Source organism: Odontesthes bonariensis, chromosome 3, assembly GCF_027942865.1.
Source record: "Odontesthes bonariensis isolate fOdoBon6 chromosome 3, fOdoBon6.hap1, whole genome shotgun sequence".
Classification (NCBI taxonomy): Eukaryota; Metazoa; Chordata; class Actinopteri; order Atheriniformes; family Atherinopsidae; genus Odontesthes; species Odontesthes bonariensis.
In genome coordinates this window covers 34291966-34317170 of record NC_134508.1, presented here as the reverse complement: position 1 = coordinate 34317170, position 25205 = coordinate 34291966, and the positions used below count along the sequence as shown (strand labels likewise).

The window sequence follows — 25205 nt, the reverse complement described above, 5'->3', positions numbered from 1 at the left end:
TTTTCCGGTGCAGAGCAGAAACGGCAGTGATATTCAGCAGTTAGGGTTCACAAACTTCAGCCTGGCCACTCCCACATTTTACAACCTCCAGCATCTTTCTGAGTCGCTGCTAACTCAGAAATCACAAACCCTTTTTCCAGAAAAGTTTATTTAACAGAAACAAGAAAAAAAAAAGATTCTCAGAGTCTTCACTGACCAGCTTCTTTGTATTTAGGAAACAGAACCAAATGTAGAATCTGAAGCAGCAACACTCAGTTAAAGCTGTTCCAGAGTCATGTTTCCTATCTTGCTCCATCAGCTTCCTTTAATGACACTTTTTAATGCTTTGGGAACTGAGGATACTGATTGTTGCAGTTTTTCAGAGGAATCTGGGTCCATTCCTGCTGAATCCCAGATTTCAGCTGCTCAACGGAGTTCATCTGGTTCAGATGCCTCCTAGTCGCCTCCCTTTGGAGGTTTTTTCAGGCCCCGGGGCAGACCCAGAACTCACTGGAGGGATTATATATCCCATCTGGGCTGGGAACACCTCGGGATCCTCCAGATTGGTGAGGGATGTTAGAGTATTAGTTCTCTTTCTCCACTTAACTCACACCCCTAAACCTTGTGCCTCCAACATGGGTGAAAGGTAATTGTGTTTCAGTGTCATTTAGGACAAGTTTTAAAACTAACTGCCTCCAGTTACGAGCAACACAAAGGACCAAAGCCTAACTGAGTACTGAGCCCAAAGTAACCACTGCTAACAGGAAACTCTAAAACCAGAGGCCATGAAGGCATTTACACGGTGAACCACTGCCGCCCCGGATCAGAGTTTCTGAGCAGTTACTCTGATAAACATTCAAACTCCAATCAGTCAGGATGGCAGCTGGGAGGGAGGAGCAGGTGGGGTGATGGTCTAAACCTGGTTCATCACAGCTCTGTTCTTCCTCTGTTCTGGCGAATAAAGATGGAGGCCACTGAGTTTCGCTCACTGAAGGACTTGGCTGCAGAGTTCAGGTTGACGCAGCTCCTGTGGGACTCCCTGGAGGAATGGGACTCTTTACGGGCCAGATGGCAGCAGGTGAGGCGCACACCTGATGTCAGACTGATCACTCATACAAGGAAGTGTGGGTTCTAAGCTCCACGGTGTCCTTTAATGTTCCCCCGCCTCCAGACCACACTCAGACAGCTGGAGCCAGACCAGCTCAGCTCACAGGTCAGCAAATACAGCGACCGCATCTGTCAGCTGGAGACGGGCCTGCCGCCCAACAGTTTGGTGCCAGCTCTGAAGGACAAAGTGGAAGTCATGAAGCAGAAGGTGAGCGGGACAAAGTTCTGTGTTCTGCTGTGCAAAAATATGACCTAAATGATAGGGGTGGGACAATATGCTTTGGTCACGATTCGATTTTATCACGATTCTTGATAATTGCCATTCTACAAGTATTGCGATTCGATATAATCAGTAGGGGTGGGAATCGCCAGAGACACCACGATACCAAATATCACGATATATAGACAAATTTTCAGCTGCAAAGGATACCAACATAATTAATCTTGATCAACATGCTTATCTGTTAAAAAAAAGTTTTCAGTCAATTCACCTTACTTCAAATATTTACTCCAATAAAATGGACTGCTCATGAGTCACTCGGGAGCCGCGGGTTGGCCACCCCTGCACTATTCCATCACGTGGTTACGTCAGTTTTGAGTTTGTGGCTCGGAAGCTGCAACATTTTCTGCTTTCATTCCAAAGCGGCAGCGATGCGCAGCACTCTCGCCATAAGCCTGGCTACTGTTGGCAGCTTTAATTCCTGCTGTGATGCGAGATTAAGTTGACATGGACGTATCCCGACACAGCGACACAGATATTAGAAGCGCTGTCTGTTACAACAACCAAGTGTTTGTCTGCAATCCCCCGTTCTTCTGCTGCATTTCGCAGGAGGTCTGCGATGTTGGCCCCGGTGTGGCTTTCATGTACCGCTCGCGTTTGGAGTAGGCTACATAAGACTGCAGTTCCCAGTCCTCTGTGATGTGGTGCAATGTTACAGTCATGTACGAGTCCACTGACCTCGACGTCAAAGCGTCACTAGTTAATGCAACCCTTCCTGCTGTTCTCAAGGATTCTTCGACTTCAAGCTTAGTTCCTCGGTAGAGTTTAGGCACAGCCGTCTCGGCAAAGAAATGGCGAGACGTAATCACATACCTGGGCTCAAGCGTCTTTAACATGTTGCAAAACCCGGCATTTTCCACCACGCTGAATGGACGGATGTCTTTCAGCATGAAGTAAACAATGGACTGAGTTAACTTCCTTGCACGCTCACAATGTGAAGGTAGCTTTGCCAATCTCAGTGTCCAGTGTCGGTTGATTTATTTTTTTTTTTAATTATTGTGTTTTTGCAAGCGCTGGTTTCGTTTGGCCCCCCTCACCTGCCAGTGCTGCTGGGTGGTAACAGAGAGGTGAACTCTTATGTTAGTTGTGTTCCCGGAGTATTTCACTTTCGCACTAGAGTCCCTGCAGATTGCATGTGTCATGTCAATGTCTTTCTTTCCCTCTTTGTTCAAAAGTCCAAAATAAGTCCAGACATTTGACTTAAATTTTGATGGCGCATTTATCAGTTCTCCTCCCGACATGTTGCTGTGCTGTGATCACCTATGACCTAGTTCACGTGCCAGCCAGATTTTACGAGAGCCGCGCTTCGCTGTGTTGAGCGCACCAGACAGTGAACGGTTAGCACCATTTAGTGGACTAAAGAAGCAATTGATTTTATTTTGGTGCATAATACAAAGTTTATTTTTTAGGTGTATGTGACCAAAATATCGATATTTGGTGTTTCTGAATCGATACAATATCGCCACGCCAAATGTCGCGATATGTCACTGTATCGATATTTTCCCCCACCCCTACTAAATGATGTTTTATCCTTCAGCTGCCTGTGATCAGAGACCTGTGTTACCTGTGTGTGAATCTGGAAGACTGGGAGACCCTGGAGGGATTTTTGGGCTTCTCACTGAGTGTTGAGGAACTCACTGTGGCTGCTTTGGAAGAGCTCAACATCTTCTCCCACGAAAAGGACATACAAGAGGTAACACACATGTTTACACTACAAGATTGTGCTCCAATTCTGCTCCGATTCTGCTCTGATTCTGGTCCTGAAGAGCAAAACACAAAGACGACAGAGAAAATGGAACGTTTCACTTCTTTCTTTTGACTGGATCATTCAGTCAGGATCATTTCCTGTTTCTGGTGTGTCCTGATCTCACAATCACTAAGTTGGACATGCAACCATTTCACTGTTTTTGGGGGGATTTAGACCACCTTGAACCGGGTCCAGATGAAAAACGACACTCTTTAGACTGGACTGGATCAGTTCTGGAATAGGTGTTAGATATCTAGGACCCAAAAACAAAGGTGAAAAATAATTTTAGAGCTGCCTGGTACAGGTTGAAAGCACCTCGGTCCGGCCCCAGAGCGCATGTGACACCATTAGCTCTAAATATTTAAGATGTTGGCTGAGAGTTAAATCAAGAAGGGGGATGTAGAGAAGAGAAATGAGTGAATAAAAGCCTGCGCGATGCAGAAAACAGGCCTTTACTCCTCGTGGAAAACCTTTTTCCTGAATAAACTGCATCGATATTTGCTAAAGGTTTGGTTTGCATTACAAAATAAAGCATTTTGTGGGGGGGGGGGGGTTCAGTTCTGCTGGTGGTCTGCCAACATTATGCTGCACGTGTACACACATAAATAAATGTGATGTAATGTTTTCAGGCCAAAGCTGTGACTGTGAGAGAGGCCAGATGTGCGAGTAGCACCCAGACACAGGAGGAGACGGCAGAGGAGATGCTGTGATGTTCAGGCTCCTCCTGTAGAGAAGATGGAGGCTTGTGCCATCAAACAGAGGTTCACCTCAACCACTCACGCTTTATTTATTGCTTTAACTTCTCCGACATTGTCCTGTGAAAGTGTTACTTTTATTTATTCATTTTCACAATTACCCTTAAAGGAGATGAACTGGATGACTTTCACCATTTTATGCATTATTGTTGTTATTAAGTGTACGCTCCCTGTTCAGGTTTAGCATGTGGAGATAACTGACAGTAAATATCAGGTTCGTGTTGATGGATGTGTCCTTCATGTTGACAGAAAAAAGAGGCAGTGGCATTTTGTGCAATTGTTAAAGCTGAAATTGTACAAATGAGCTGAAAGATGTTGATGAGTTGTTTCTGTTGAATATAAAACTGTCACATGAGACACAAAGTTGTGTTATACCATGGGTGTCAAACTCTGGCCCGCAGTGTAATTATATTTGGCCCGCGAGGCAATCCCAAATGACTACTAGAGCTGACCACCCAGTGTTATAGACAAAACCCGAAAGTAAAGCAGCACCGCGATTACTGCGTGCCTTGCGTGTTGGTCCCATTAGCGGCAGCCCTGCAGGATGCTTTCATTGAAAAACCATTAGAGGGCACCGGCAACTGTCAGACTGTCACACTCTGCTGGCACGCAGTAATGGCGGCAGGCAAGATGGCGGGCCCATAGAGTTCTCGTCGGATTTTTGTATACAGCGCATTAGCCGCTAATACTACAAATCCCATAATGCTCTGCTGTTGTTTTGGCACGTCAATCAGGACAAGACCCAGAAACTTTCACCGTGCTACCCCTTCCCAAAAATGTCGAAAAGAAAGGCAGAAAACCGGTGGGAGGAAGAATATCTGTTTACATATATAAAAGACAGACCTGTCTGTCTTGTTTGTGGAGTCAGCGTGGCTATAACTAAGGAGTACAACATTAGACGACACTATGAAACGAAACACGGTGATAAGTACAAGGACCTTGACATGACTCAAAGGAGACAGAAAGTAGAGGAGATAAAAAGAAGTTTGGTTTCACAACAGATTATGTTAAAAAGAAAAAGCTACATCACAAAGTGAGGCTGCTCATTTGTTTTCCACCAAAGAAGGGGGTCTCCATCCCGTGGTATTGGCTTCTCTTCTGAGTACCGGCGCATTTCAATAAAGGCATCAGTTCCAGGTGTGCGATGTTCCTGGAATGCAAGGACTTGGGAGTCAAATTCTGCCCATATCCCACCTATTGCTGCAGGTGAGCTTGAGGTAGTTGCAGGAGCAGCCACTGAGACAGAGCCGGTGGCAGAGCTTGTACTTGGTTCAGGAGCTGACACTGAGGTCCGGTTCACTGACTGCATTTCAGTGATCAGTCGTTTTTTCACAGCTTCAACATTTGCCATGTCACGGAACCCGAGGTTTTTAAATCTTGTGTCCAGGAATGTGCTGACAGCAAGACCATAAAAGGTTTCAATGGCTCTGAGACGGTGCTGGCATCGTGATCAGAGCTCAGCAGCTAGCTTGATACCTTGGCTCTCATGAGTTGCAGTTGATCTCCGAAGTAATGGAACCAGGGGTATCACTTTTGAAACTGAGGCATGTTTCTCTGTCGATATCTCTTTTGTGACCTCTTCGAATGGTCTCAGGGCATCAATGGAGAGACTACCCATGGAACAATCTTCCTCACTCGAGCACAGTGAGCGTTTTCCACAAAGACAAAGTGCTGTAGTAACAGCTTCCTTTTGCTCAAGTAGTCTCTCAAACATGTAAAAGACAGAGTTCCACCATGTTTCAGCTGACTGGATCAGTTTGTGTTCTGGTAACTTTGGTTGTTTCTGAATTTCTTTGAGCCTCTCTGCTGCTCTTGTGCTGTGGTGAAAGAAAGCTACAATAGCTACAATTTGTCTCCCATTAAATTTTTCCTACTTGGAATCTTGTAGCGATGATCGAGTGTCTTTACAAAATTCCTAAAACCCTCATCTTCAACCACAGGTGTATATCCTTAACAATCATTTCAGCAAGAGTCCTTGTGATATCCATAGCTCTTTGGGAATCCTCTAGATAAATGAAACAAAAAATGATTGAGTCATAACCTCATAACCTGTAACAATGAGCTTAGCCTAAACATAGGAATACTACTGTTCCTTTGACAGTCAACTGGTTTTCCTCATCATAGAAATGTTTTTTAGAATTTAAAATCCATAAGCCGGCAGATATGCTGTGATGTTTACTCTGCGGGTGCTGTTTGGCGTCTCTTAGGAAACTCAGAAGGAGGACTGAAGGGATGCCCATCGTCTTCCAACTGACTGACCCGGCTCTGCAGTGTGCTGATCCGCAGGCAGGACCCTCCGACTCTGCCAACTGCTGAACCAAATTCAGTCAGCTGTATACATCCAGAGTCAAAATAAAGCTTTCATTCACTGCAAACTGCTGATTCTGCTCTACTTCTTACTGAAACTTCCCAGGTTGCATTGCCACATTTTATAGTCTTTATGAAAGCATGAATGGTTTACCCACAAGGTGGAAAACAACCACCACAAGCCGGTCGGACGCTAACTGCTGATTGTAAAAGTGGCCTCCTAATAATGCCACATCGATGAAGCTGAAACGGTGTTCAAATGAAAGTTGGCAGGTGGCTTTTTGGTGAAGCAGCGAGTGCTGCAGCGTGTCGGCGCCACGTGGACACAGAACATTCAGTCAACATTAGTCTGTGGTTCTCCAAAGATTTACAAGAACCACTAATGAATGTTTGGAGAATGCGTGCAGAGGCTTTTGGGAAAATAAAAACTCCACCATGTTCTGAGGACTGACCACTGAAAATGCAGAAGGCTGTACCACATTCAAAGGAACAATCCTTCAGCATCCTGAGGTCCTCATGAAATATCTGGGATACACTACAGGAGACCTGTTAGTTCACTCCTCTGTTCAAGTGGGTCACTTTAGGAAAGCGGAGGGACCCACTCCACTCCACTCTGCCCATCTCCTCCTCAGGGTCTGCCTCTTTTGACATCTGTGGTCAAATGATAAAGTCGCTCGTTTATCTTCTTTCTGGTTATGCAGAAAAAACAACGCAATTCCAAGTAAATAGTTGAAAACTTGACATTGTTGTCAATTTTTACAAAGATCATTTATCTTTGCATATAAATCTTAAGCCTCGTTTCCACTATGCAGTACGCTACGGTTCGGCTCGCTTTGGGGTCAGCTTGCGTTCCCACCGTACAAAGGGGACCCTCAGGGGTGGGCGGAGTGCGTGCCGAAGCGTAAATAGCAAATAACAGCAAATAACAAATAACATCCATAATTTGGAACCACCTCCAAGCTTCTTCAGCTTAAAGCTGCAGTCTGCAGGATTTCTTGTTGTCATACGTAAAGTCCTACTTTTTGGCATTTTAAGAGTTTACATGATCTATCAGAACGCTTAAAGTTGAAAACAGTGACCTCCGTGGTCGCAAGATGCAAGAAATGCTTATTTTTTAACCGAAAAATAAAAAGTTATTCAACTTCCTGTCCCGCCCCATCAAAACACATGAGAACTCGTGCAGGCCTAAGTGCACGCCAGATGCGCGTACACGACTCCTCATTCATCAGCTCACCTGTCATTTGCGATCATGGAAGACACAGTAAGTAGACTAGCCCGTAATGAAGTTCAATAGTCTAGATAAATAAGCGTGGGGACGAGCCTACCTTGTATCGCGCGTGCACAATCGGTGATTGACAGGCAGCAGAGCCCAGCTCGTAACCTGACTGGTTACCTTGGCTACCTGGAACCTGTGTGCTAGGTACCCCAAGCAGAATGGTTAAAAAAAAAAAAAAACCTGCTGCGTCCTGTGAGCCGAGTTCCGGCCTCGTTTTGGCGTTGACGAAGGTAGTCCGGCTAGTTGGCTGGGGTCACAAAAATAAAGCGTCTTGCTTCTCAAAACAATATGCGTTCAAAAGAGTAATACATTTGCATCACAAAATGGTTATCCAGAAAAAGTCAGACCTCACAATCGCTTGGCACTATTTTTGCCTCCCTTCATAGCGACAGCTGCACCTGTTACGGTGTTTACTGCTCGGAAGCAGGGGACTGCTCGGTCTGCTTTTCGGTTTACACAGCCTGTAGTGATATGAAGGGAGAGAGAAATAGCGCCATGCGATTGTGAGGTCTGATTTTTTTATGGCTACCGATTTTGTGATGCAAATGTATTACTCTTTTGAACAGATATTGTTTTGAGAAGCAAGACGCTTTATTTTTGTGACCCCAGCCAACTATCCGGACTACCTTCGTCAACGCCAAAACGAGGCTGGAACTCGGCTCACAGGACGCAGCAGGGAGTAAGAAAATGTTCATAAATGATGTTGCTAATATGGGATGTCATACAGCTTCATGTCAAAAGAGGCGAACTATCCCTTTAAGACTTTGAAAGTCATGTAGTGTGACCAAAGCTTAACATTAAATGCCAACCTGACAGAATTTAAGCAGCAGTTTGTTTTTGTTTTGTCAGACTCAGTTGGATCACTGTAAGCGACCTGTAAACTGTATTTGGATTGGATGTCTTCATTCATCTACCTACAAGTCATTATAAGAGATGTAGACTGAGCTTAGTAGCACAATTCAGTCATTTGTACCGAATGGGAGAGGCAACTCTCAAACCTTGCTCATCTCATTCAGTTTTGCTTCACCCTAAATCCTTAAAGGCTGCCTTTTAAAGGAAACACGCTTAAAAGATGGAATTAGGGTTAAGTTGCACTTAGATAAGATTAGATTAACATCATTACAAAAATATTTCCCTTTGACTTCCTTTTCTTTATGCAATGCGGAGTCCAGTGCCTTCACCACCAAGGGACAGTGAGGCCAGATGTCAGGAGACAGAGAGCTAGCCTGATAAACCAGCCTAAATGGATTGGATGTCTAATTTAGTCTGGCACCGATCAATGGATACAACGGAACATTGTTGATGAGCACAACCCGTTGTCTTTCAAACCGCGTCTGTGCCTATAGGCCAACGCTCTGACCAATCAGCGCAACTGACTGTGACGTAGTAAGCGCGACAGAAAGCTTTGGTGGGAGGGGACTCTTCCAAAACTGATGCCAAGCACAGATTCTATAATAGGACAGATACGCCACTCACGGTGCATTTCCGGTTTCCAACGAGGCGATTTTGGTTGCAGTTCCACCCTCTTTCCACGTGGGGCGCCCAATTTTGGAGACCAGAATGAATGGAGTCCTATGGAGCTATACGCCCTTTCGTGCCCTTATCTCAAGATATAATTTTTTCTCTAGTAATTCGAATGTTGTTTTCGAAAGAGGGTGTTTAGAAAATACCCATGGCTGAGTTTTAGATTTTTAGAGCCACTCATTTGCTTAAAAAAAGGATTTGAAGTGTATATGACGTCATACATAGCTGGTCGACCAGCTGTCATTAGCACAATGCTAGCGCGTTGTGGACAACAAGAAGCCAACCAGTAAGAAATCAAAGGGATATATGTACTCGTTCAGTTGATTTTTTACTTGAAACCCATGTTGAGCTCTCAGAAACTACATTCAAATCTGAGCGCTCTTGAGGAGACTTAGGTGAAACTGACCATTTGTAGCATCTAGCTCCATTGGGCCCCATTCATTCTGGTCTCCACCGACGCTCCCAGTGGAATTCTGGTGGAACTGCAGCCAAAAAGCCGGTACAATGGGGCTTAATAGAGAGTGGCAAGGCTGTTCGTTATAATGGCTGTGTGCCAAGGCTGAATCAAACGAGCACTGTTCCATTGCCGCCGCCATCTTTCTTGTTGTGCTTTCGCTTGTCTATGTTCGCTTCCACTGCCCAACGTCGCACTGCTCTGTCGTCACTCCCTCAGAACCCTCTGGCCCGCCCGCGTTGATTCAAAACACATCTCTGCGTTGTGATTGGTTTAGTTGCCATCTGCCAGATTCAGGGCAGTATTTTCAAAATGACAAGTGGATCGAGGCCAGACCCAACCGCAGGCAAAACATTTTGCCGTCCAGCAGTTGGCGCTGGTTTTCCAGGCTAACAGAGAGCAGCACTCAAGAGAAAATCAGGGCCAGGCAGGGGACCCGAGACGATTGTTTCCTTATAATGTGGCACAAGTTGTGTAAGATATTGTTTGGGCTTCATAGAAATACAGCAGTGTAGATGTTGGTCTATTTACATTATGAACTTCTGATATAAGTCTCTCTCTCTCTCTTTCTGGGCTTTCTGCTGAATTTTCTGTTGTCCCTGTTTATCTTCGTTTGCTCAGCCCTGTTCATCTGGAGGAAGATGAGAATCTTGAAGAGGCAATTCAGTGTTGTCTACTAGAAGACTGTGCTGTTAATATTCTAAAGTAAGAGTTACAAGTATTTTTTTACTACAGTAAAACTCTTGTTTACACCAGCGTAAACATCGCAAACAACATGGAACAATTCCTCATGCACTGAAGGTGATAGTGGAGTAAATGCAGAGGTAGCCAAAGGTCTGTTTATCTTTGTCATTGTCTTTTTTTTAATATAGGTCATCTGAAATGCCGAGCAAAGAAGAAGTTGCAGGCCTTCTACAAGCTCACAGTGAGAGAGTTATAACATCGGAAACAAGACAGATCTATATCAGTCGAGCCAATGCTTGGCCAACAGCCCAACGTGTGTTTAAGAGAACCTGTTTTGCACAAAGCTGTGACATGCTTTATGTCACATTTGCAAGCCATGAACATGACGCTGAGGAAGATGCTGCCGACCTTGGAGGTCCCAGGCGAGAGTTTTTCCGATTACTGGTGAAGCCTATCTTCCAAGACAGTGGAGCTTTTGAAGGTTTTTTCTAAATATATTGGTTTGAAAATGCCAGAGTACACGATACAGAATGCGGTGTTAATTTATTTAATCTTTCAGGCACACCAAATGGATGCACACCAAGACTGAACATTCTCCACTTGCAAAATGGACTGTATGGAACCATTGGCAGGATGAAGTCTACAGTAATAATAACTGTAGGGGCTGAAGCACCTGCATTCCTGTCCCCGAGTGTCGTGGACTACATTGTGTCTGGGGACATCCTTCAACCTAAAAAGGTAATGGGCAATATTCTGACCTGAAGACTATTGTAGCAAGCCTTTGCTTTTTTTGACTATTCCACAGCAGTACAGTTACTTTTATTTTGGTAGAATGCATTATCAAAATAATTTTGGTTTCATATTACCCAATAAATAACTAAAAATGACTTTCTTGCCATTGGTAGGTAACTAAGTGTAAGTGAAATGCTACGTAGTACTTCTGTAAATGTTGATTAAATGCAGTCATTTGAGAAAATAAGATTTTTGGGGGGGCTTTTTATGCCTTTAATGATAGGACAGTTGGAGAGAGACAGGAAGCAGAGAGAGGGGGAAGACATGCAGCAAACGACTGTCCGGTGCGGGACTCGAACCGGGGCCCACTGCAGCAAGGACTGTAGCCTCTGTACATGGGGCGGCTGCTTAACCCACTACACCACTGACCACCCTGAGAAAATAAGATTTTAAAGATCTGATCTGTAATATTTAGGTTCAACAGGCAACCTTGCAGGATGATTTGGAGAAAGCAGTCAGCAGCTGTGACTAATGGCGATATAAGGTGAGGGTCTTCCACTTGTTGTCACCATGGCCAACAGAGATTTGTTTGTGAAAAATGCAGTTCTATACCATACTGTTGTGCAACGGCAGAGCTGTCTTGATCAACTCATTGATGGCTTGTCCCACTATGGAGTAAGATTCACCTCACAGTTCTGTATCATATTTGCTCCGTGCTGTGGTAAAATTACTAAGAATTGCCATATCCCCATTTAAAGGTAGGGTAGGAGATCCTGGATTTTGAGTCCAGCGAAGCTGCATTTTGAAAATACACCGGTAAAAAGTCCCAACCCTTTTCTTCACTTTTCCCCCGAAGGCACGCCTCTAGAGTACATGAACGCGCACGAGCACGAAGGTGCACGAGCGCTGTTCTGCCAGCAAGCATTGATCGTTGCCGTATTTAGTACTTAGTTTATGCTAACTATACGTTTAATAATGCTAGGTGCTAGCCAAGCTGGCTCTAGTTTAGCTTCCTGCCAAGCTTCTGGACGTTCACGGAGCAGGGTACGCGCACAGGGAGAAGGAACGGTCCGTTCACAATGATTGGATACTGTTTTTCCTAGATTGTACGTTCTAGAGGCCACTAAAACTTTTCATATTTGTGTCAAAACTTTTAATTAATTGGTTGCAATAGGGGTGTGAAGAGTATTTCAAGCAATATGTAAAAAAATGTTCCAGTAAAAGATCCCCTACCCCGCCTTTAAAGCTATGGTAGGTAATCCTAGAGAGCTAGCAAGAGAGCTAGCAAGATTCGAAAGTGTCCCCTCCTCTAAGCTCCACCCCCCCCTCCCCATTCCGTCAGTGCTTCATCCAAAGCCGGTAGAACCGCATGCGCACACGGAGCAGGGAGCCGACAGAGGGGGGCGTAGGCAGAAAGTAGAGGCATCTGATTGGTTTTTGTAGGCGCTCCAATCCGAGATCAGCGTCCCGCTGATCTCGGATTGGTCAGCTTTTTCTCAGTCCTGCAGCTGCCACAGAGGTCTGATTATTTTCGTCCCTTTTTCTAAATACATCTTGTATAGATTTCTCTCAGGACAGACGGACCATTTCACCCAGTATTACAAAATGTGTTTCTGAACAGGATTACCAACCATGCCTTTAACCATAACTACTCATTTTTATGGCCTTTCATTTATGGTGTTGAATTTCCTTCAAGGTTTTATCACTCCTGAGAGAGAACCCCAGCTTGCATGTGCTGCTTGACATACCAGGAAAGGTCAAAGGTCGAGCAGCTGATTTTGTAGCTGGTATTCTCAAACCAAGCTACTCTGTACTGGGGAGCAACGGAAGAGTTAGGGAGGAGTTGATGATGGGAACATTTAGGGAGTTTCTCCAATGTCTTGAAAGTAAGTTTGTATTTTTAATTCAGTATATTATACAATAAGGAAATCCAGGAAACGTACAGATTTATTTTATTCTTTACAACTCATGAAGCTGTGCCTATCTAATGTTTATGTACCATGTAACAAGAATACAGTTGTTATGATAGCTTGTAAGAATAACATTGCTTTTTCACCAAAATACCTCTACAGTAAACCATTAGTTATTCAATTAGTCATTGATTCAGTCTTTCTTAAACCTGAGTATTTCCGAGTCTCCAAGTCAACACTGGTTTCCCTTTGCTTTCAGATCAGGGGTCTTCAACGTTTTTCAGGCCAGGGACCCCCAAACTGATGGAGAGTTGGAGCAGGGACCCCCCTACTATTAATATGGCATACAATTGTGTTTTATATTTAACGGGGCCTAGTGCCGTTTATAAATATAGCTACTCTGTTATTGTACATTCAATACTAAGCTATTCAAATAATACACAGGTTAATATATTCATGTCTTTATTTTAAACATGTGCAAGGCACAGGGTTGCCGTGCCACTGCCATTTATAAACAAACATCTTGCATACAACACTGAGCTATTCAAATAATCCACAGATTTTAACTTTAAACATGCATGTAGATGGGGCAATGAATCCTCAAAGCATCTGTGAATGGCACACGTGTGCACAAAATTTGTGAGAAAAAATTGTTTGAAAAAAAAAAAAATTTTTTTTTTTTTTTTTAAAATGTTAAAAATTGTCTAATCAACCAAAGATTTCGCGACCCCCCTGCAGTACCTCCGCGGACCCCCTGTTGAAGACCTCTGTTTTAGATAAAGAGCTGAGAGACACATATGGGGACAGGACTCTAACCGAGGAGGAGGAGGCATTCCTGAAGACTTTGAGCCCTGGTCACATCTTTGCGTTTGCTACAGGGAGCAGCAAAGTCCCAGCCATTGGTTTTTCATCCAACTCCTAAATGAATATTTATTCATGATGAAGACAGATATCTTCCCACTGCACATACGTGTGCCAACGAGCTTCACCTTTTTGTGAATGCAACAACAATGACTGATGATGATGAATTCAACTACTGCTTCCTAGTGGCATTAATGAATGGATTTTTATTCAGCACCATTTAAACAAATGTCAGGATTCCACTCTTTAGTTTCGGATATGAGGTGCTATTAGTATTTATGTTGTCTACAACTGGACTAAAGTATTGTTGTGTTTTGAGATGTTTAACAGCTACCATTAAAGTACAAGTAAAGGCTTTGTTGTTGCAAGCACAACTTTAGCATAAATGTGCTGTCCTAGTTTTAATTTTTACTGTAAATCTACTAATAATTCACTGAAATCAGTTCATCAGGCTGCTGTGTTGTTCTGTGTACCCTCTGCCCCTCGCATGGTAACAACCCTAAAACTTTCCACTACAGCCCAGTGGCTGATGGTGTCCATGTGTAAATGTATTCCATAGAGGAGATTTGAGGCATATAGAGTTTGTTCATATTAGAAAGCAGTGGTTTCAATTGCATTACATAAGAAAGCTGAAAAATAAAGACTATAGCTTGTGTTTTCCCATCTTGCTCCACATTCTTTTCATCTTGTTATGAATTTAACTCGAGTTAAATTAGCAACTAGAGTTACTAGTTTTTTTATACTCAACAAACAGTAGTGAAGGAATGAAACTATGTACATTTACTCAAGTAAGGTACTTAAGTAGAAATTTGGAGTACTTTTCAGATTACATTTTTTAATTCCCCTCCTCACCATTGAAAGCCATGTTTATTCAGATTCACTGATGTTGAATATGTTGTGACAAACTGAAGAATGTGTTCTTTCTCCTCATCCTACTCCTCCTCAAGCTCTTTACAAAAGTGGACTTTTGAAAGTACAATGGGGCTAATGTTACCCAGTTGTCCATGTTATGCTGAGATCACACATTTACAAGTTTATCCAAAATAAACTGTTGTGTTCTCTGAAACAATGTTTTGCCATTGTTGTTGTCATGTAGAAGAGGGTTAATGGCATCATTCAGTTCTTGCAAATCCCTGCCATTCAATGGGGAAAATCCTCTTCTAGAGTTTGGTGAGGAACAAAAAACTATCCCTGCTGTTGAGAGTTCTGGGTTGTGAAGATGAGGCAAATCATTGTCCAGACTAAAAAGCTGAACTGGTGTTCTATCTCCTTCAGATGAGATAGAGTGATTGTTAAATCCAGCTTAGAATTCCTCCAAAGTACGGTTGATTCTGGGTAGAAAGAGCTAATGGAGACAAAATAGGTCTGTTGCATTATCTATGTCTAGGATACTCAGGGATTCCAGTTCATAAAAAATGGGTGCATAAATATGGCTGCAGTTTTTGTTCAAGTCTCGGTTAAAACGCTCGATCCTCTGGTTGTGTACAGAACTTCCTGTTAAGACAGAGCCTTCAGCCCTGCTTGCATGCATGTCCTCCCAAATCTGAGCGTTCTCTCCTCTGTGATCAGTCCTGATGTGCAGTGGTCTGCCAAACTGTCCAACAGCTGCAGTGAAGTGGTCTCTCACAGTTTCAGCACGATTATTGTTGGAACAGTGAAGACACATCAACATCCTACTGTAGCCGTCTATGGCACCTTGAACAACCAATTTCCACCTAATCAACTTGTGATTTCCGTCGACATGCCATATAAAATTTGGATGTGGGACAGAGTACACTCGCCGAACTATTGCTGTTCTTCTCCTGGCTAAGACACCAACTGGGTCCATCCTTAGCAGTGAATCTCTTACACGTTGTCTTTGAACCACAATGTTTTTGGAGCGGACATGCCCCATAAGCATCACTTCTCTAATATTTGGGTGTTCAGTTTTTATTTGTGACACTTCAAGATCCAATTGTTGATCACTGATGCTCTTAAATTTTGACGTTGGGATGTTATAGTCTTGCAGTAACTTGTAGAAATTTGGCCTCGAGATTGAAAGAATAGATGCCGCTTCTGTAAAGGTGGTTTTCAGTGAAAGAACATGTTCAAGCTCCTCTTTGGAAATCTGATGTCTTCCTTGTTAGTCATTCTAGAACACAGCAAAGAATATGACATTTGGCATGTTTCTATAACAAACAAGGGTTATTCAAGAGGAAATTATAGACCTAACAGATGAGCATTCACATCACTCATCATCTTTCTGACTGAAGAGAATTATAGATTGTACTGTTTGTTTATTTAAGGAATGTTTAACTAAATAACATGGACCATCAAAGATGAGAGGTTACTGAGAGGTAAATGAGAAGTAAATCAAACAAATATGAACATGAATATGAATGAGTACTTACTGAGCAAGGTCTGTTGCTGGTAAAGGTATGGTAGCGCTGGAGCAGGAACCCTGAGGAGTTTTAAAATATAAACAAAATACCAAAGACGTTATTATATTGTCACGTGTTAGTGTAAAATATGCCACCATGATTGGAAACAAAACGGAAACAGTATACCACACAGAAAACAAACAAACAAACAAACAGCCAGCTAGGTTACATGAGTATGAAAGTATACCGAGCGGTATGACGTCCCAGTGGAGGTGGTGGGTGTGGCTGGCCCAGGTGGGATGTTGCAGCTGGTGGGAGCCTGAAGAGACATTAGCAAAATATTAGCAACATTATCTTTCATGTGTTTTTTCTTTTTATACGCCCAGCAGTCAAAAACCACCGATGTGATTGGCGAAGGACAAAAAAACAGGACAATGTAGAAACAAAGAGAGATAGATTTTATGCTTTTTTACAGTACGCACACTATACATATATATATATATATATATATATATATGTATATATATATATATACACATACACACACACACACTAGTGGTGGGCCGTTATCGGCGTTAACGTGCTGCGATAATTTGAGAGTCTTATCGGGCGATATAAAAAATATCGCCGTTAATCTATTCTCAAAGTTGGGTTGGGAACTGGGTCAAAATAGGTAGCCTAAGCAAACTGTGATGACTTTTACCTTGATATTTTAGCTCGGGTGTGGGCCGATGTACTTTGTCTGCCGTTAGGTGTGATTAAAACAGAAGAACGCTACTTTTCAGAAGCCTGTGCTAGGCAGTTTATGGAGGTCGCTTATCTGTGGGGGATAGTTGACAAAATCTGCCCTGTTGGAACAGACAGCGCTCCTAATATGGTGGCCGCAGGGAGGATACTGCGCGTGTGGCGCAACAGAGACGCACTGCACACAACGCTATCTCAACAGCAGCACCATCTGGCCCTCCCAACAAGTGCTGAATATGAGAAGTTGGCGAAGCTAGAGAAACTGCTGGAGCCATGCATGTGAATAAACTGGTCTGCCCTAATGTTGCTGACTCGCTGGAGAAGCTTCGCTTGAGAATTTGCTTTGGTAGCTTTGGTAGCTCGTGACGTCACATTTAGAATGTTCAATTCTTAAAGGCCCCGCGGCTGTGCAGCACCCCCGCGGAAAAAAACATGAGGAAAGAGAGGGCAGGAACACGAATAAACATGTTGTTATACATCACTTTTACAAATTATGTAAAACTACATTAGGTACACCTGAGAAGAGCAGGAATAGCAGAGGCAGCTGTGAAAATAAACTAAATTCGAAATAAAATCCGAAATAAATCCGAAATAAAACTTAATTGCAGTGAGAAAGGTATGCTTGGGGTTACTACACTATTGTATGGAAGCACTCGACACGGCAATTGCAACAGTCTCAGGATTAAACGACTATTGTTTGGATAGGAACCAAAGTTTACACGTCTGTTTCCGTGAACGCCGCGGATTGTCCCCCCTGAATGAGCCATTTTAATCTAGATTAATCTAGATTAATTTCAAGATTTCAGTGAGATTAATCTAGATTAAAAAAAATAATCTATGCCCACCACTAATATATACATATATATACACACACACACACTTTGTTTCATGAACGAGGACACAGTGGTGTTGGTATACTTGACTATTCATGTTGTAAAACAGCAGAGCGCAAGTTACAGTGGGTAAACATACACCAGGAGAACCACAGATGCAGTACCACATAACAAAGACAGATGGCAGCAGCAACACATTTATAAAGGCAGGTGGCAGCTAGCCTGGGCGAAAGCCGACTGTTGACTCTGTCAAACAGTCTGGGAAAACCCAAGAGGAATCCGTTTCCATGGAGGGCGGGACCTTACCCAGCAACTTAAATTTATTGGAGTAACGGAGTTCCCTTAACCAATGATAATGTTTAGAAATGACGTTGGTTATGCGCCGAGATTCATGCTTACTCTCGCGAGGCTCTAGCTCGCGAATCACGCTTCCCACATCCGCTTTCATTATACCGGTACCATTTGATAAATCAAACTTTTCCCAAAGCCAGTTGGAAGGAGAGCTACGACATCCTTGCCACTAACAAAATTGACGAGGCATTCCTCTTGCTCTCGTTTTAATTGTGTAATGATCTCCAGAGTTGAGACAACTTCATGGATAGCTTCTAGCGTTCTTCCGTCGCCATGTTTATTTCCGCTGCGGTTGAACTACAATTATATGGACTACAATGGACTCCGCGCGTGAGTTCTGCGTCACCACTCGCAACTGTTTGCTGATTGGCAAAACACTGAGCGAACCGAGGTAGGGGGATTTGGCCAGACTATGTGCGGAGCCAAAATCTTTGGGCGGAAGTACGTAGGATGGCGTCGCCAGGCTAGGTGGCAGCACATGTCCTGCAACATCTCCCTTTTCTTAATTAAAGCAATGGCATATGAACTGAGACCTGAAACAAAGGCCTACTGAGTACTCAAGAAAGTTACTTGTTTTATCATGCCAAAACCTATCACTGTTGTACATTATACCGGCAGCGACAACAACATAAACATTTGGCAACATAATACAACTGGTTTTATACTGGCAGCAGCAACTTCATAAACAAACATAAACATTTGGCAACAACCAGAATACATATTTTTCTTTCCCTTCAGAGATCCAGTCTTTTAGGTGGCCTGGTAATCCGACCATAGCGTGAGGTGACTGGAGGCCCTGTTGGTGTGGAGGTTGTATCAGCAGCTGGGCTATCAGCATGCTGAGGTGGGGTAGCACACGGCGTAGCACTGAGCTCTGGCCAGTGAATCTCATTGTGAAAAAAGTATTCATACCATTTTCCTTCAGCAAAACCTGAAAATGGGTCCCACAGACCCAAGCCAGGGATAAGCAAAGCAATATTTCACCAACACACACAACACTGTATAGAAAAGGAGCACCAGCACCACACACACACTATTGTATGTTCTATTAGTTAGTAAAAGAAGGAATCGAAAACAGTCAACCTGCTGGGTGAATTTATCTAATCTGTTATCGGTACCACGTACAACTCAGAATACAAGTCTGTTGTTGAGAGCGTCATTTCCTCTTGCATCATCTGTTGGGGCAGCAGCATCAGAACCAGGGACCTAAAAAGACTCAACAACCTGATAAGGAAGGCTGGTTCTGTTCTGGGGACGACTGTGGAACCTCTGGAGACAATAATGCAAAGAAGGATTTTGCATAAAATCAAGAGAATTATGGACAACCCTGAACATCCTCTCCATGAGACTGTTATCAGAAAACAGAGTCTCTTCAGTCAAAGGCTTCTTCAGTTTGGATGCAAAACGGACCGCTACAGGAAATCTTTCCTGCCCACAGCCATCAGCATCTATAATAACTCTTTGATTTAATTGAGCTACATCAACATTTAATTTCCCTCTGGGATAAATAAAGTATTTTTGAATTGAATTGAATTGAATAAAGTGCATTGCAGTAATCTAGCCGAGATGTAATAAAGGCGTTGATTACTGTTTCAAAGTGCGTATGTGCAAAGAAGGGCTTCACCTAAGACCAGATACACTGAGACTAAGATACAAAAAAAGCTGGACTTCACTATTGCACCAATTTGCCGGTCCAATTTAAAATCACTGTCCATCTTAAAACCCAAGTTTGTGACTGTTGGCTTCCTGTATTGCACCAAGGGGCCCAAGTCAACAGGAGGGGATTTGCAAGAGCCACTGGGACCAAACACCATCACTTCTGAAACAGGAAGGAATGCCGTTGGACCATCCTACAGGATGTGACGGACCACAGTTTCTGTTGAGCATGAAAAATATAGTTTATTATTTTTGACTGGACCACAGGAGTTGGTCCTAAATAGGTGGACTTTGAGCCTCCAGCTGCTGTGCAGACGGGTGAAATGGATCGGTCATGTCAGCTTCAGGGCCTCCTTTTGAGAAGTTTTGGTTTGTAAATGTTTGTCCAGCAGACCCGAGCACGACACATTCAGCAACAATGTCCATTGGGTTTTACGTTTACATCCCCCATCTGAGCTGGGGGACTGATGTAGAATCATTTGACGGGGGCAGAATGTCAGTTGTACCATTTCCCATTGCAGACACAAGCCACATATTTGTGTGATTTTATTTGATCAATTTATTTATACGCCATTTATTCTTCACAGCTACTGTTGCTGATAATGCAATATTCTGCCCGTACAGTCTGTTTGGTTCCCAAGCACCTACGTAATTGTTTTCTGGTGATGATGCACGCCTCCTCCTCATTATATCCACTCAGGAGAGTCAGATCAGGCCAAGTGATTTCTCCAAGAATAAAAAGCAACAACAGGCTGGCTGAAGATGCACTTAGACTTTCCTCAAAGCTGCTGGGGTTAAATGCTGGGGCCCTTGTCCACTTGAAAGCATGACAAGCTGTTCTTATGGAATAGCCAGCCCTTTCAAACCCTTTAATTACGTTCACATCTTTTCATAGCTGACACCTGATCTCAGGTGGTAAGCTGTTATTCAAATGAATTGTTCTGCGCTATTTATCAGCATTCTGAAAAGGCTGATTTGTTTATTTCACAAGAGCAGGAGAGCCGCACACTTTCCACATGTTATGTTGAGAAGTGATCATTTACATACGAGGTGGCTCCAGTGCTCTCTCATCTGTACCCTCTTCATACTCACTTTCCTTTTGACCTACTATCCACTGGATACAATAACGATCAGCTTAACTGCCTCGTGTGTTTCTTCAGCCTTAATGTTTGTTCTCATATATTTTCTTATGTGTGCAGCAAAGCAGTGAAAGCTTTGGTTGGCATAATGATCACCAGATGTGAACACAAACTACTTTGTAAAGCTGCCCATCCCCTTTGGCATCTTTATTTTGTTGTGTTACAACTTTGACATGTGTCTGTTTTTTGGATTTTTATGTCATAAAAGTGAAAAATAACTGCATGTATGGGTTGTTTTTTAAGGCCTTCAATTATGATCCGTTGCTGAAACTTGCATATTATGTCCATTATTATTCAATCAAAGTGTCTGAAGATCCCGGTATGTTTAAAGCTGTTGTGAGAAGCCCCACCACTGAGCAACATCAACTTGTGTTTCATTTTGTTAACAAGCATCACGTCGGTACGTGTGCAAAAAGATCCCGTTTGATATGTTGTGTCAGAATCATTGATCCAACTTTTAGTCTAGAGTGTTAATCTCATTAGAAATTATAAACATGTCAGTCCACATCCATCTGAACTTATAAGCAGACTCTTTTTGTCAGGGACTGACGGCACATTTTTATACTGAATTTGATCAAAGAGCCACCTGCTGGAGGAAAAGTAAGAGCAGATGTTTAACATTATTTTCCATATGATGGATGGGAAGCTGTTGTTTGAGTATCATCCGCACAGGTAAAAGTAAAGCAAAATCATTGTCATTAAGACTTTGGCTGTGGAGTCATGCTGCTTATTGCATTAAAAGTGAAAAAACACGTCGCTGAAGGTGTAAAATCAGTTGAACGACCAGTTGAACCCCATGGCTTTCGTATGCATCACGGGGAACAATGTCTGCTTTAATGTCTTTTACTAAGTTGTTTTGCAGGAGATGTGCACGTAAAATAATTTTTCCCTTATAGAATCCATCATATTGGGCACCTCAGTCTTAGTAAAAAATGGAAACGTACAGATCAAGCAACTTTGAAGCTTTTCTTGCAACCACAGGCCTCCCCTGTTATTCTTTCAGCGTGTTGCACTTCTGAAGACTGCTGGGATCACTGCTGGCATTAAAGCTGCAGTCTGCAACTCTTTTTCAAGCATAATGCCTGGAACTGTCCGGGGATTCTGAAAGTAGTACATTAAATACCCCAATACAAAAAAAAATGAGTTCTCTAGGTCCCCTATATGTCCCGCTAGGTCCCTCCAAAGCCAGCAGGTTTGTTTACAAAATTGCAGACCGGACCGGTAAAAGGTAACCAATCAGGTTTACGAGCTGGGCTCTGCTGCCTGTCAATCACCGATTGTGCACGCGCGATACAAGGTAGGCTCGTCCCCACGCTTATTTATCTGGACTATTGAACTTCATTACGGGCTAGTCTACTTACTGTGTCTTCCATGATCGCAAATGACAGGTGAGTTGATGAATGAGGAGTCGTGTAGGCGCATCTGGCGTGCACGTCTACGTGCACGAGTTCTCATGTGTTTTGAAGGGGCGGGACAGAAAGTTGAATAACTTTTTATTTTTCGGTTAAAAAATAAGCATTTCTTGCATTTTGCGACTACGGAGGTCACCGTTTTCAACTTCAAGCGTTCTGATAGATCATGTAAACTCTTAAAATGCCAAAAAGTAGGACTTTACGTATGACAACAACAAATCCTGCAGACTGCAGCTTTAATGTAAAGTTATTCAATTCAATTCAATTTTTTTCTGTGTGAGTACACCTGAGATTGATGCCGGAGAGACTGCTTTGATTGAAACATGGTGGAAGTCCGCAAGCTTTCCAGAACTATTTAACTGTGGTATTTATAGATCAGAAGAAGAATCTATCATTCCTCTGCTGGTGCTGCAGTCTCTCCAGTCTCTCAATCTCCATGCTTTTTGGTTCAACTCATCTTTAGCAGCATTTTGTCTCTTATGGGCTTAGCTCTGTCTGAATGAGGCTAACAGAAAGAAGCCACGGGCATCTCAGAGGTCAAGTAAAAGTGTTTTGCATCTTAACAGCATGGGGCTAATGTGCTGGAATTGTGCACACACGCGGCACACTTAACCTGGAAAGTAGCCAGAGTCTCTTTGTGCTGGTTTACTCAGCTGTGGAAGGCAAGGTCCGACCGAGTCAGATGACTCAATTACGGATACCCGACCAATCTCGCCTCGGGATCAGGGGGAATCGGGGAGGGGTATCTCTGTCTGAAAGGCTCTAACAAAGGCCCTGCCCTGCTTACTCTGTTCGGACAAGGCCCATCGACAATCTGCAGGGGGGATAATCCCAGCAGCACTAAAGAGTTCTCTAAGGAAATGATGCTCACTTTAGGGTTTAACAGGTTATCTCAACATTACATCTTCATGCAGGTTACGCGTATCGATGTTTCAAAAGTTGTTGTAGAACATATCTGAAGGAGGCTGACTAAAGTATGTCACTTGATTAAAGTTTTACTGGTTAAAACCCATTTTAACCAGTTTGAACTCTGACCAAAAAAATGAATGAGTCTGGCTGGCAGATCCTTCATCCACCCTGTGGGATTGAATGTAGGCCTTCTTCACCAAATAATAGGGGGCACTCATAGTTTGACCCACCCAGTTAATGTGTTTAACCCCTTAGGGCAGTACATGACTGGCTGTTTAAAAGGGCTCATGTTTAGTGAATTTTCAAGGCTCATTTAATTTTGTGTTGATAGTTTGTATGTTACTGTTTTGTCATTTAGAATTTAAGATCATTCTTAATGAGTTGATGACGATGAAAAGATGAGTGACCTCAGGAAATACAGAGAAGCAGTGGGTAGCCTAATCTATCTTAGTTCATGCACTAGACCAGATTTGAGTTGTGTCGTAAGTAAACTTTCACAATATTTCAGTGCGCCAACAGAAGAGCAGTGGACGACTGTAAAACATGTACTGAAATATCTGAAAGGCACAATTGACAAGATGCTGTGTTACAGGAAATGTGATGATGGGTTACAGTTGGTGGCTTATAGTGACTCGGATTTAGCCTGATTAACATAGACTTTCAAATCTCTTCGAGATTCTGGTCTGACCAAGACCATAACGAATACGATTCGAAATGGCCTGGTCAACCCGCCTCCCTCGGGTTGCTACTGGTTGTGGCCAGAAAAGGCTGTGCCTAAGCTTAAGTCAATTACACCACTCTTTCCTCTGACGTATGATTTAACTACCAGCGGGGCTAACTGGTAGATTAAACTCTTACCAAAGCCAGTAGGGAGCAAGGCGAAAACGTCTTTCCTGTCAAGAAATGATTCAAGGGCTGTTCTTTGCTCGATTTTTAACGAGAATCTCCCGTCGAACACTTTTCTTACAGCATCTACAGCAGTGTCAAAAGCTTGACGCTGCTCCATGTTGATATTGAATGAAGCGCTTCCGTGTACAATCCATGGGTTGAGTGGCAGTTCAATCACGTCACTACCTTGAACACGCCTCTACCCTGGGCCGTTGGCGCTGCTCAAAGTCGATTGCTTCCCGACAAAGTGGGTGGAGTTCCCATTTTTTCGGGAACTCGAATCCACCTGAATGAGCAGTTTGCCTGAGTAAGTGTAGCAGAGCCGAAGGTGTTGCGTCACTGCGAGGGCGGAGCCTGGGTAACTCGGATTGGGCAGGAGATGCAACTGACCGACGTAGTACATCTGGTTATTGTGTTAGCCTATGTAAGAATGGTCCTCTGATTTCTTGGAAGACCAAAAAGCAGCCAACTGTAGCACTGTCAACATGTGAGGCTGAGTACATGGCGTTAGCTGTCACTACACAAGAATGTTTGTACCTGTCTCAAATGCTTAAACATCTTGACTCTCATTATGATGTACCTGTAATTTATGAAGATGACCAGGGGGCAATTGCATTGGCAAAGAATCCCTTTAGCCGACAGAGATGCAAACACATTGACATCAAATATCATTTTGTAAGATCTACTGTAAAAAATGGTGATGTGTTTTTGGAGTATTGCCCAACAGATCAAATGGTTGCTGACCAAATGACAAAACCAGCTACAAAAGGGAAGCTTCTTGCCTTTTCTAGGTTTCTATTTAGGTGATTGCCGAACCAAAATGTGATTTTGCTCTTTGCAATGTTTTTGTTTTTCTTGTTGTAAATGTGAGAACAAGTGGGGGTGTTGATTGATGCTTGTTGAGGGCCTTAACTATCTGAGTGTGCTCTCAATTGACAACCTTGATTGAGGCCAGGTCATGTGACTTTACTTTCTAACTCTCTCTGTTCATTTTCACCCAAACCTGAGTTGGTGCCTGTTCATTTTGGTCTTTGTCTCCAGGTAGCAGTTCAGTTTGTAACACAGGGTCTGCATGTGTTCAAGCAAACTTTTATTTCTTTTACTCGCAATGTTTTTAATGTAGGAATCCTAAGACAAGGCCCCTCCTCGCCTTGTAAGGCCAACAAACATGACAAATGTTAGGAGTGACTAAAACTGGAGTGGTGTGAGGAGAGCTCTTGGCTCTTGTCATCCTGTTTTTATAACCTCAGCTTGGTCAAGTCATTTTTAACACCCAACCTTAATCACATCATTTTCA

General features: G+C 43.1%; 1 pseudogene; it reads left to right on the top strand.

Moving 5' to 3' along the window:
* Window positions 1-25205, top strand: part of LOC142376966 (dynein axonemal heavy chain 8-like) — a 74644-nt pseudogene that overhangs the window by 9364 nt on the left and 40075 nt on the right.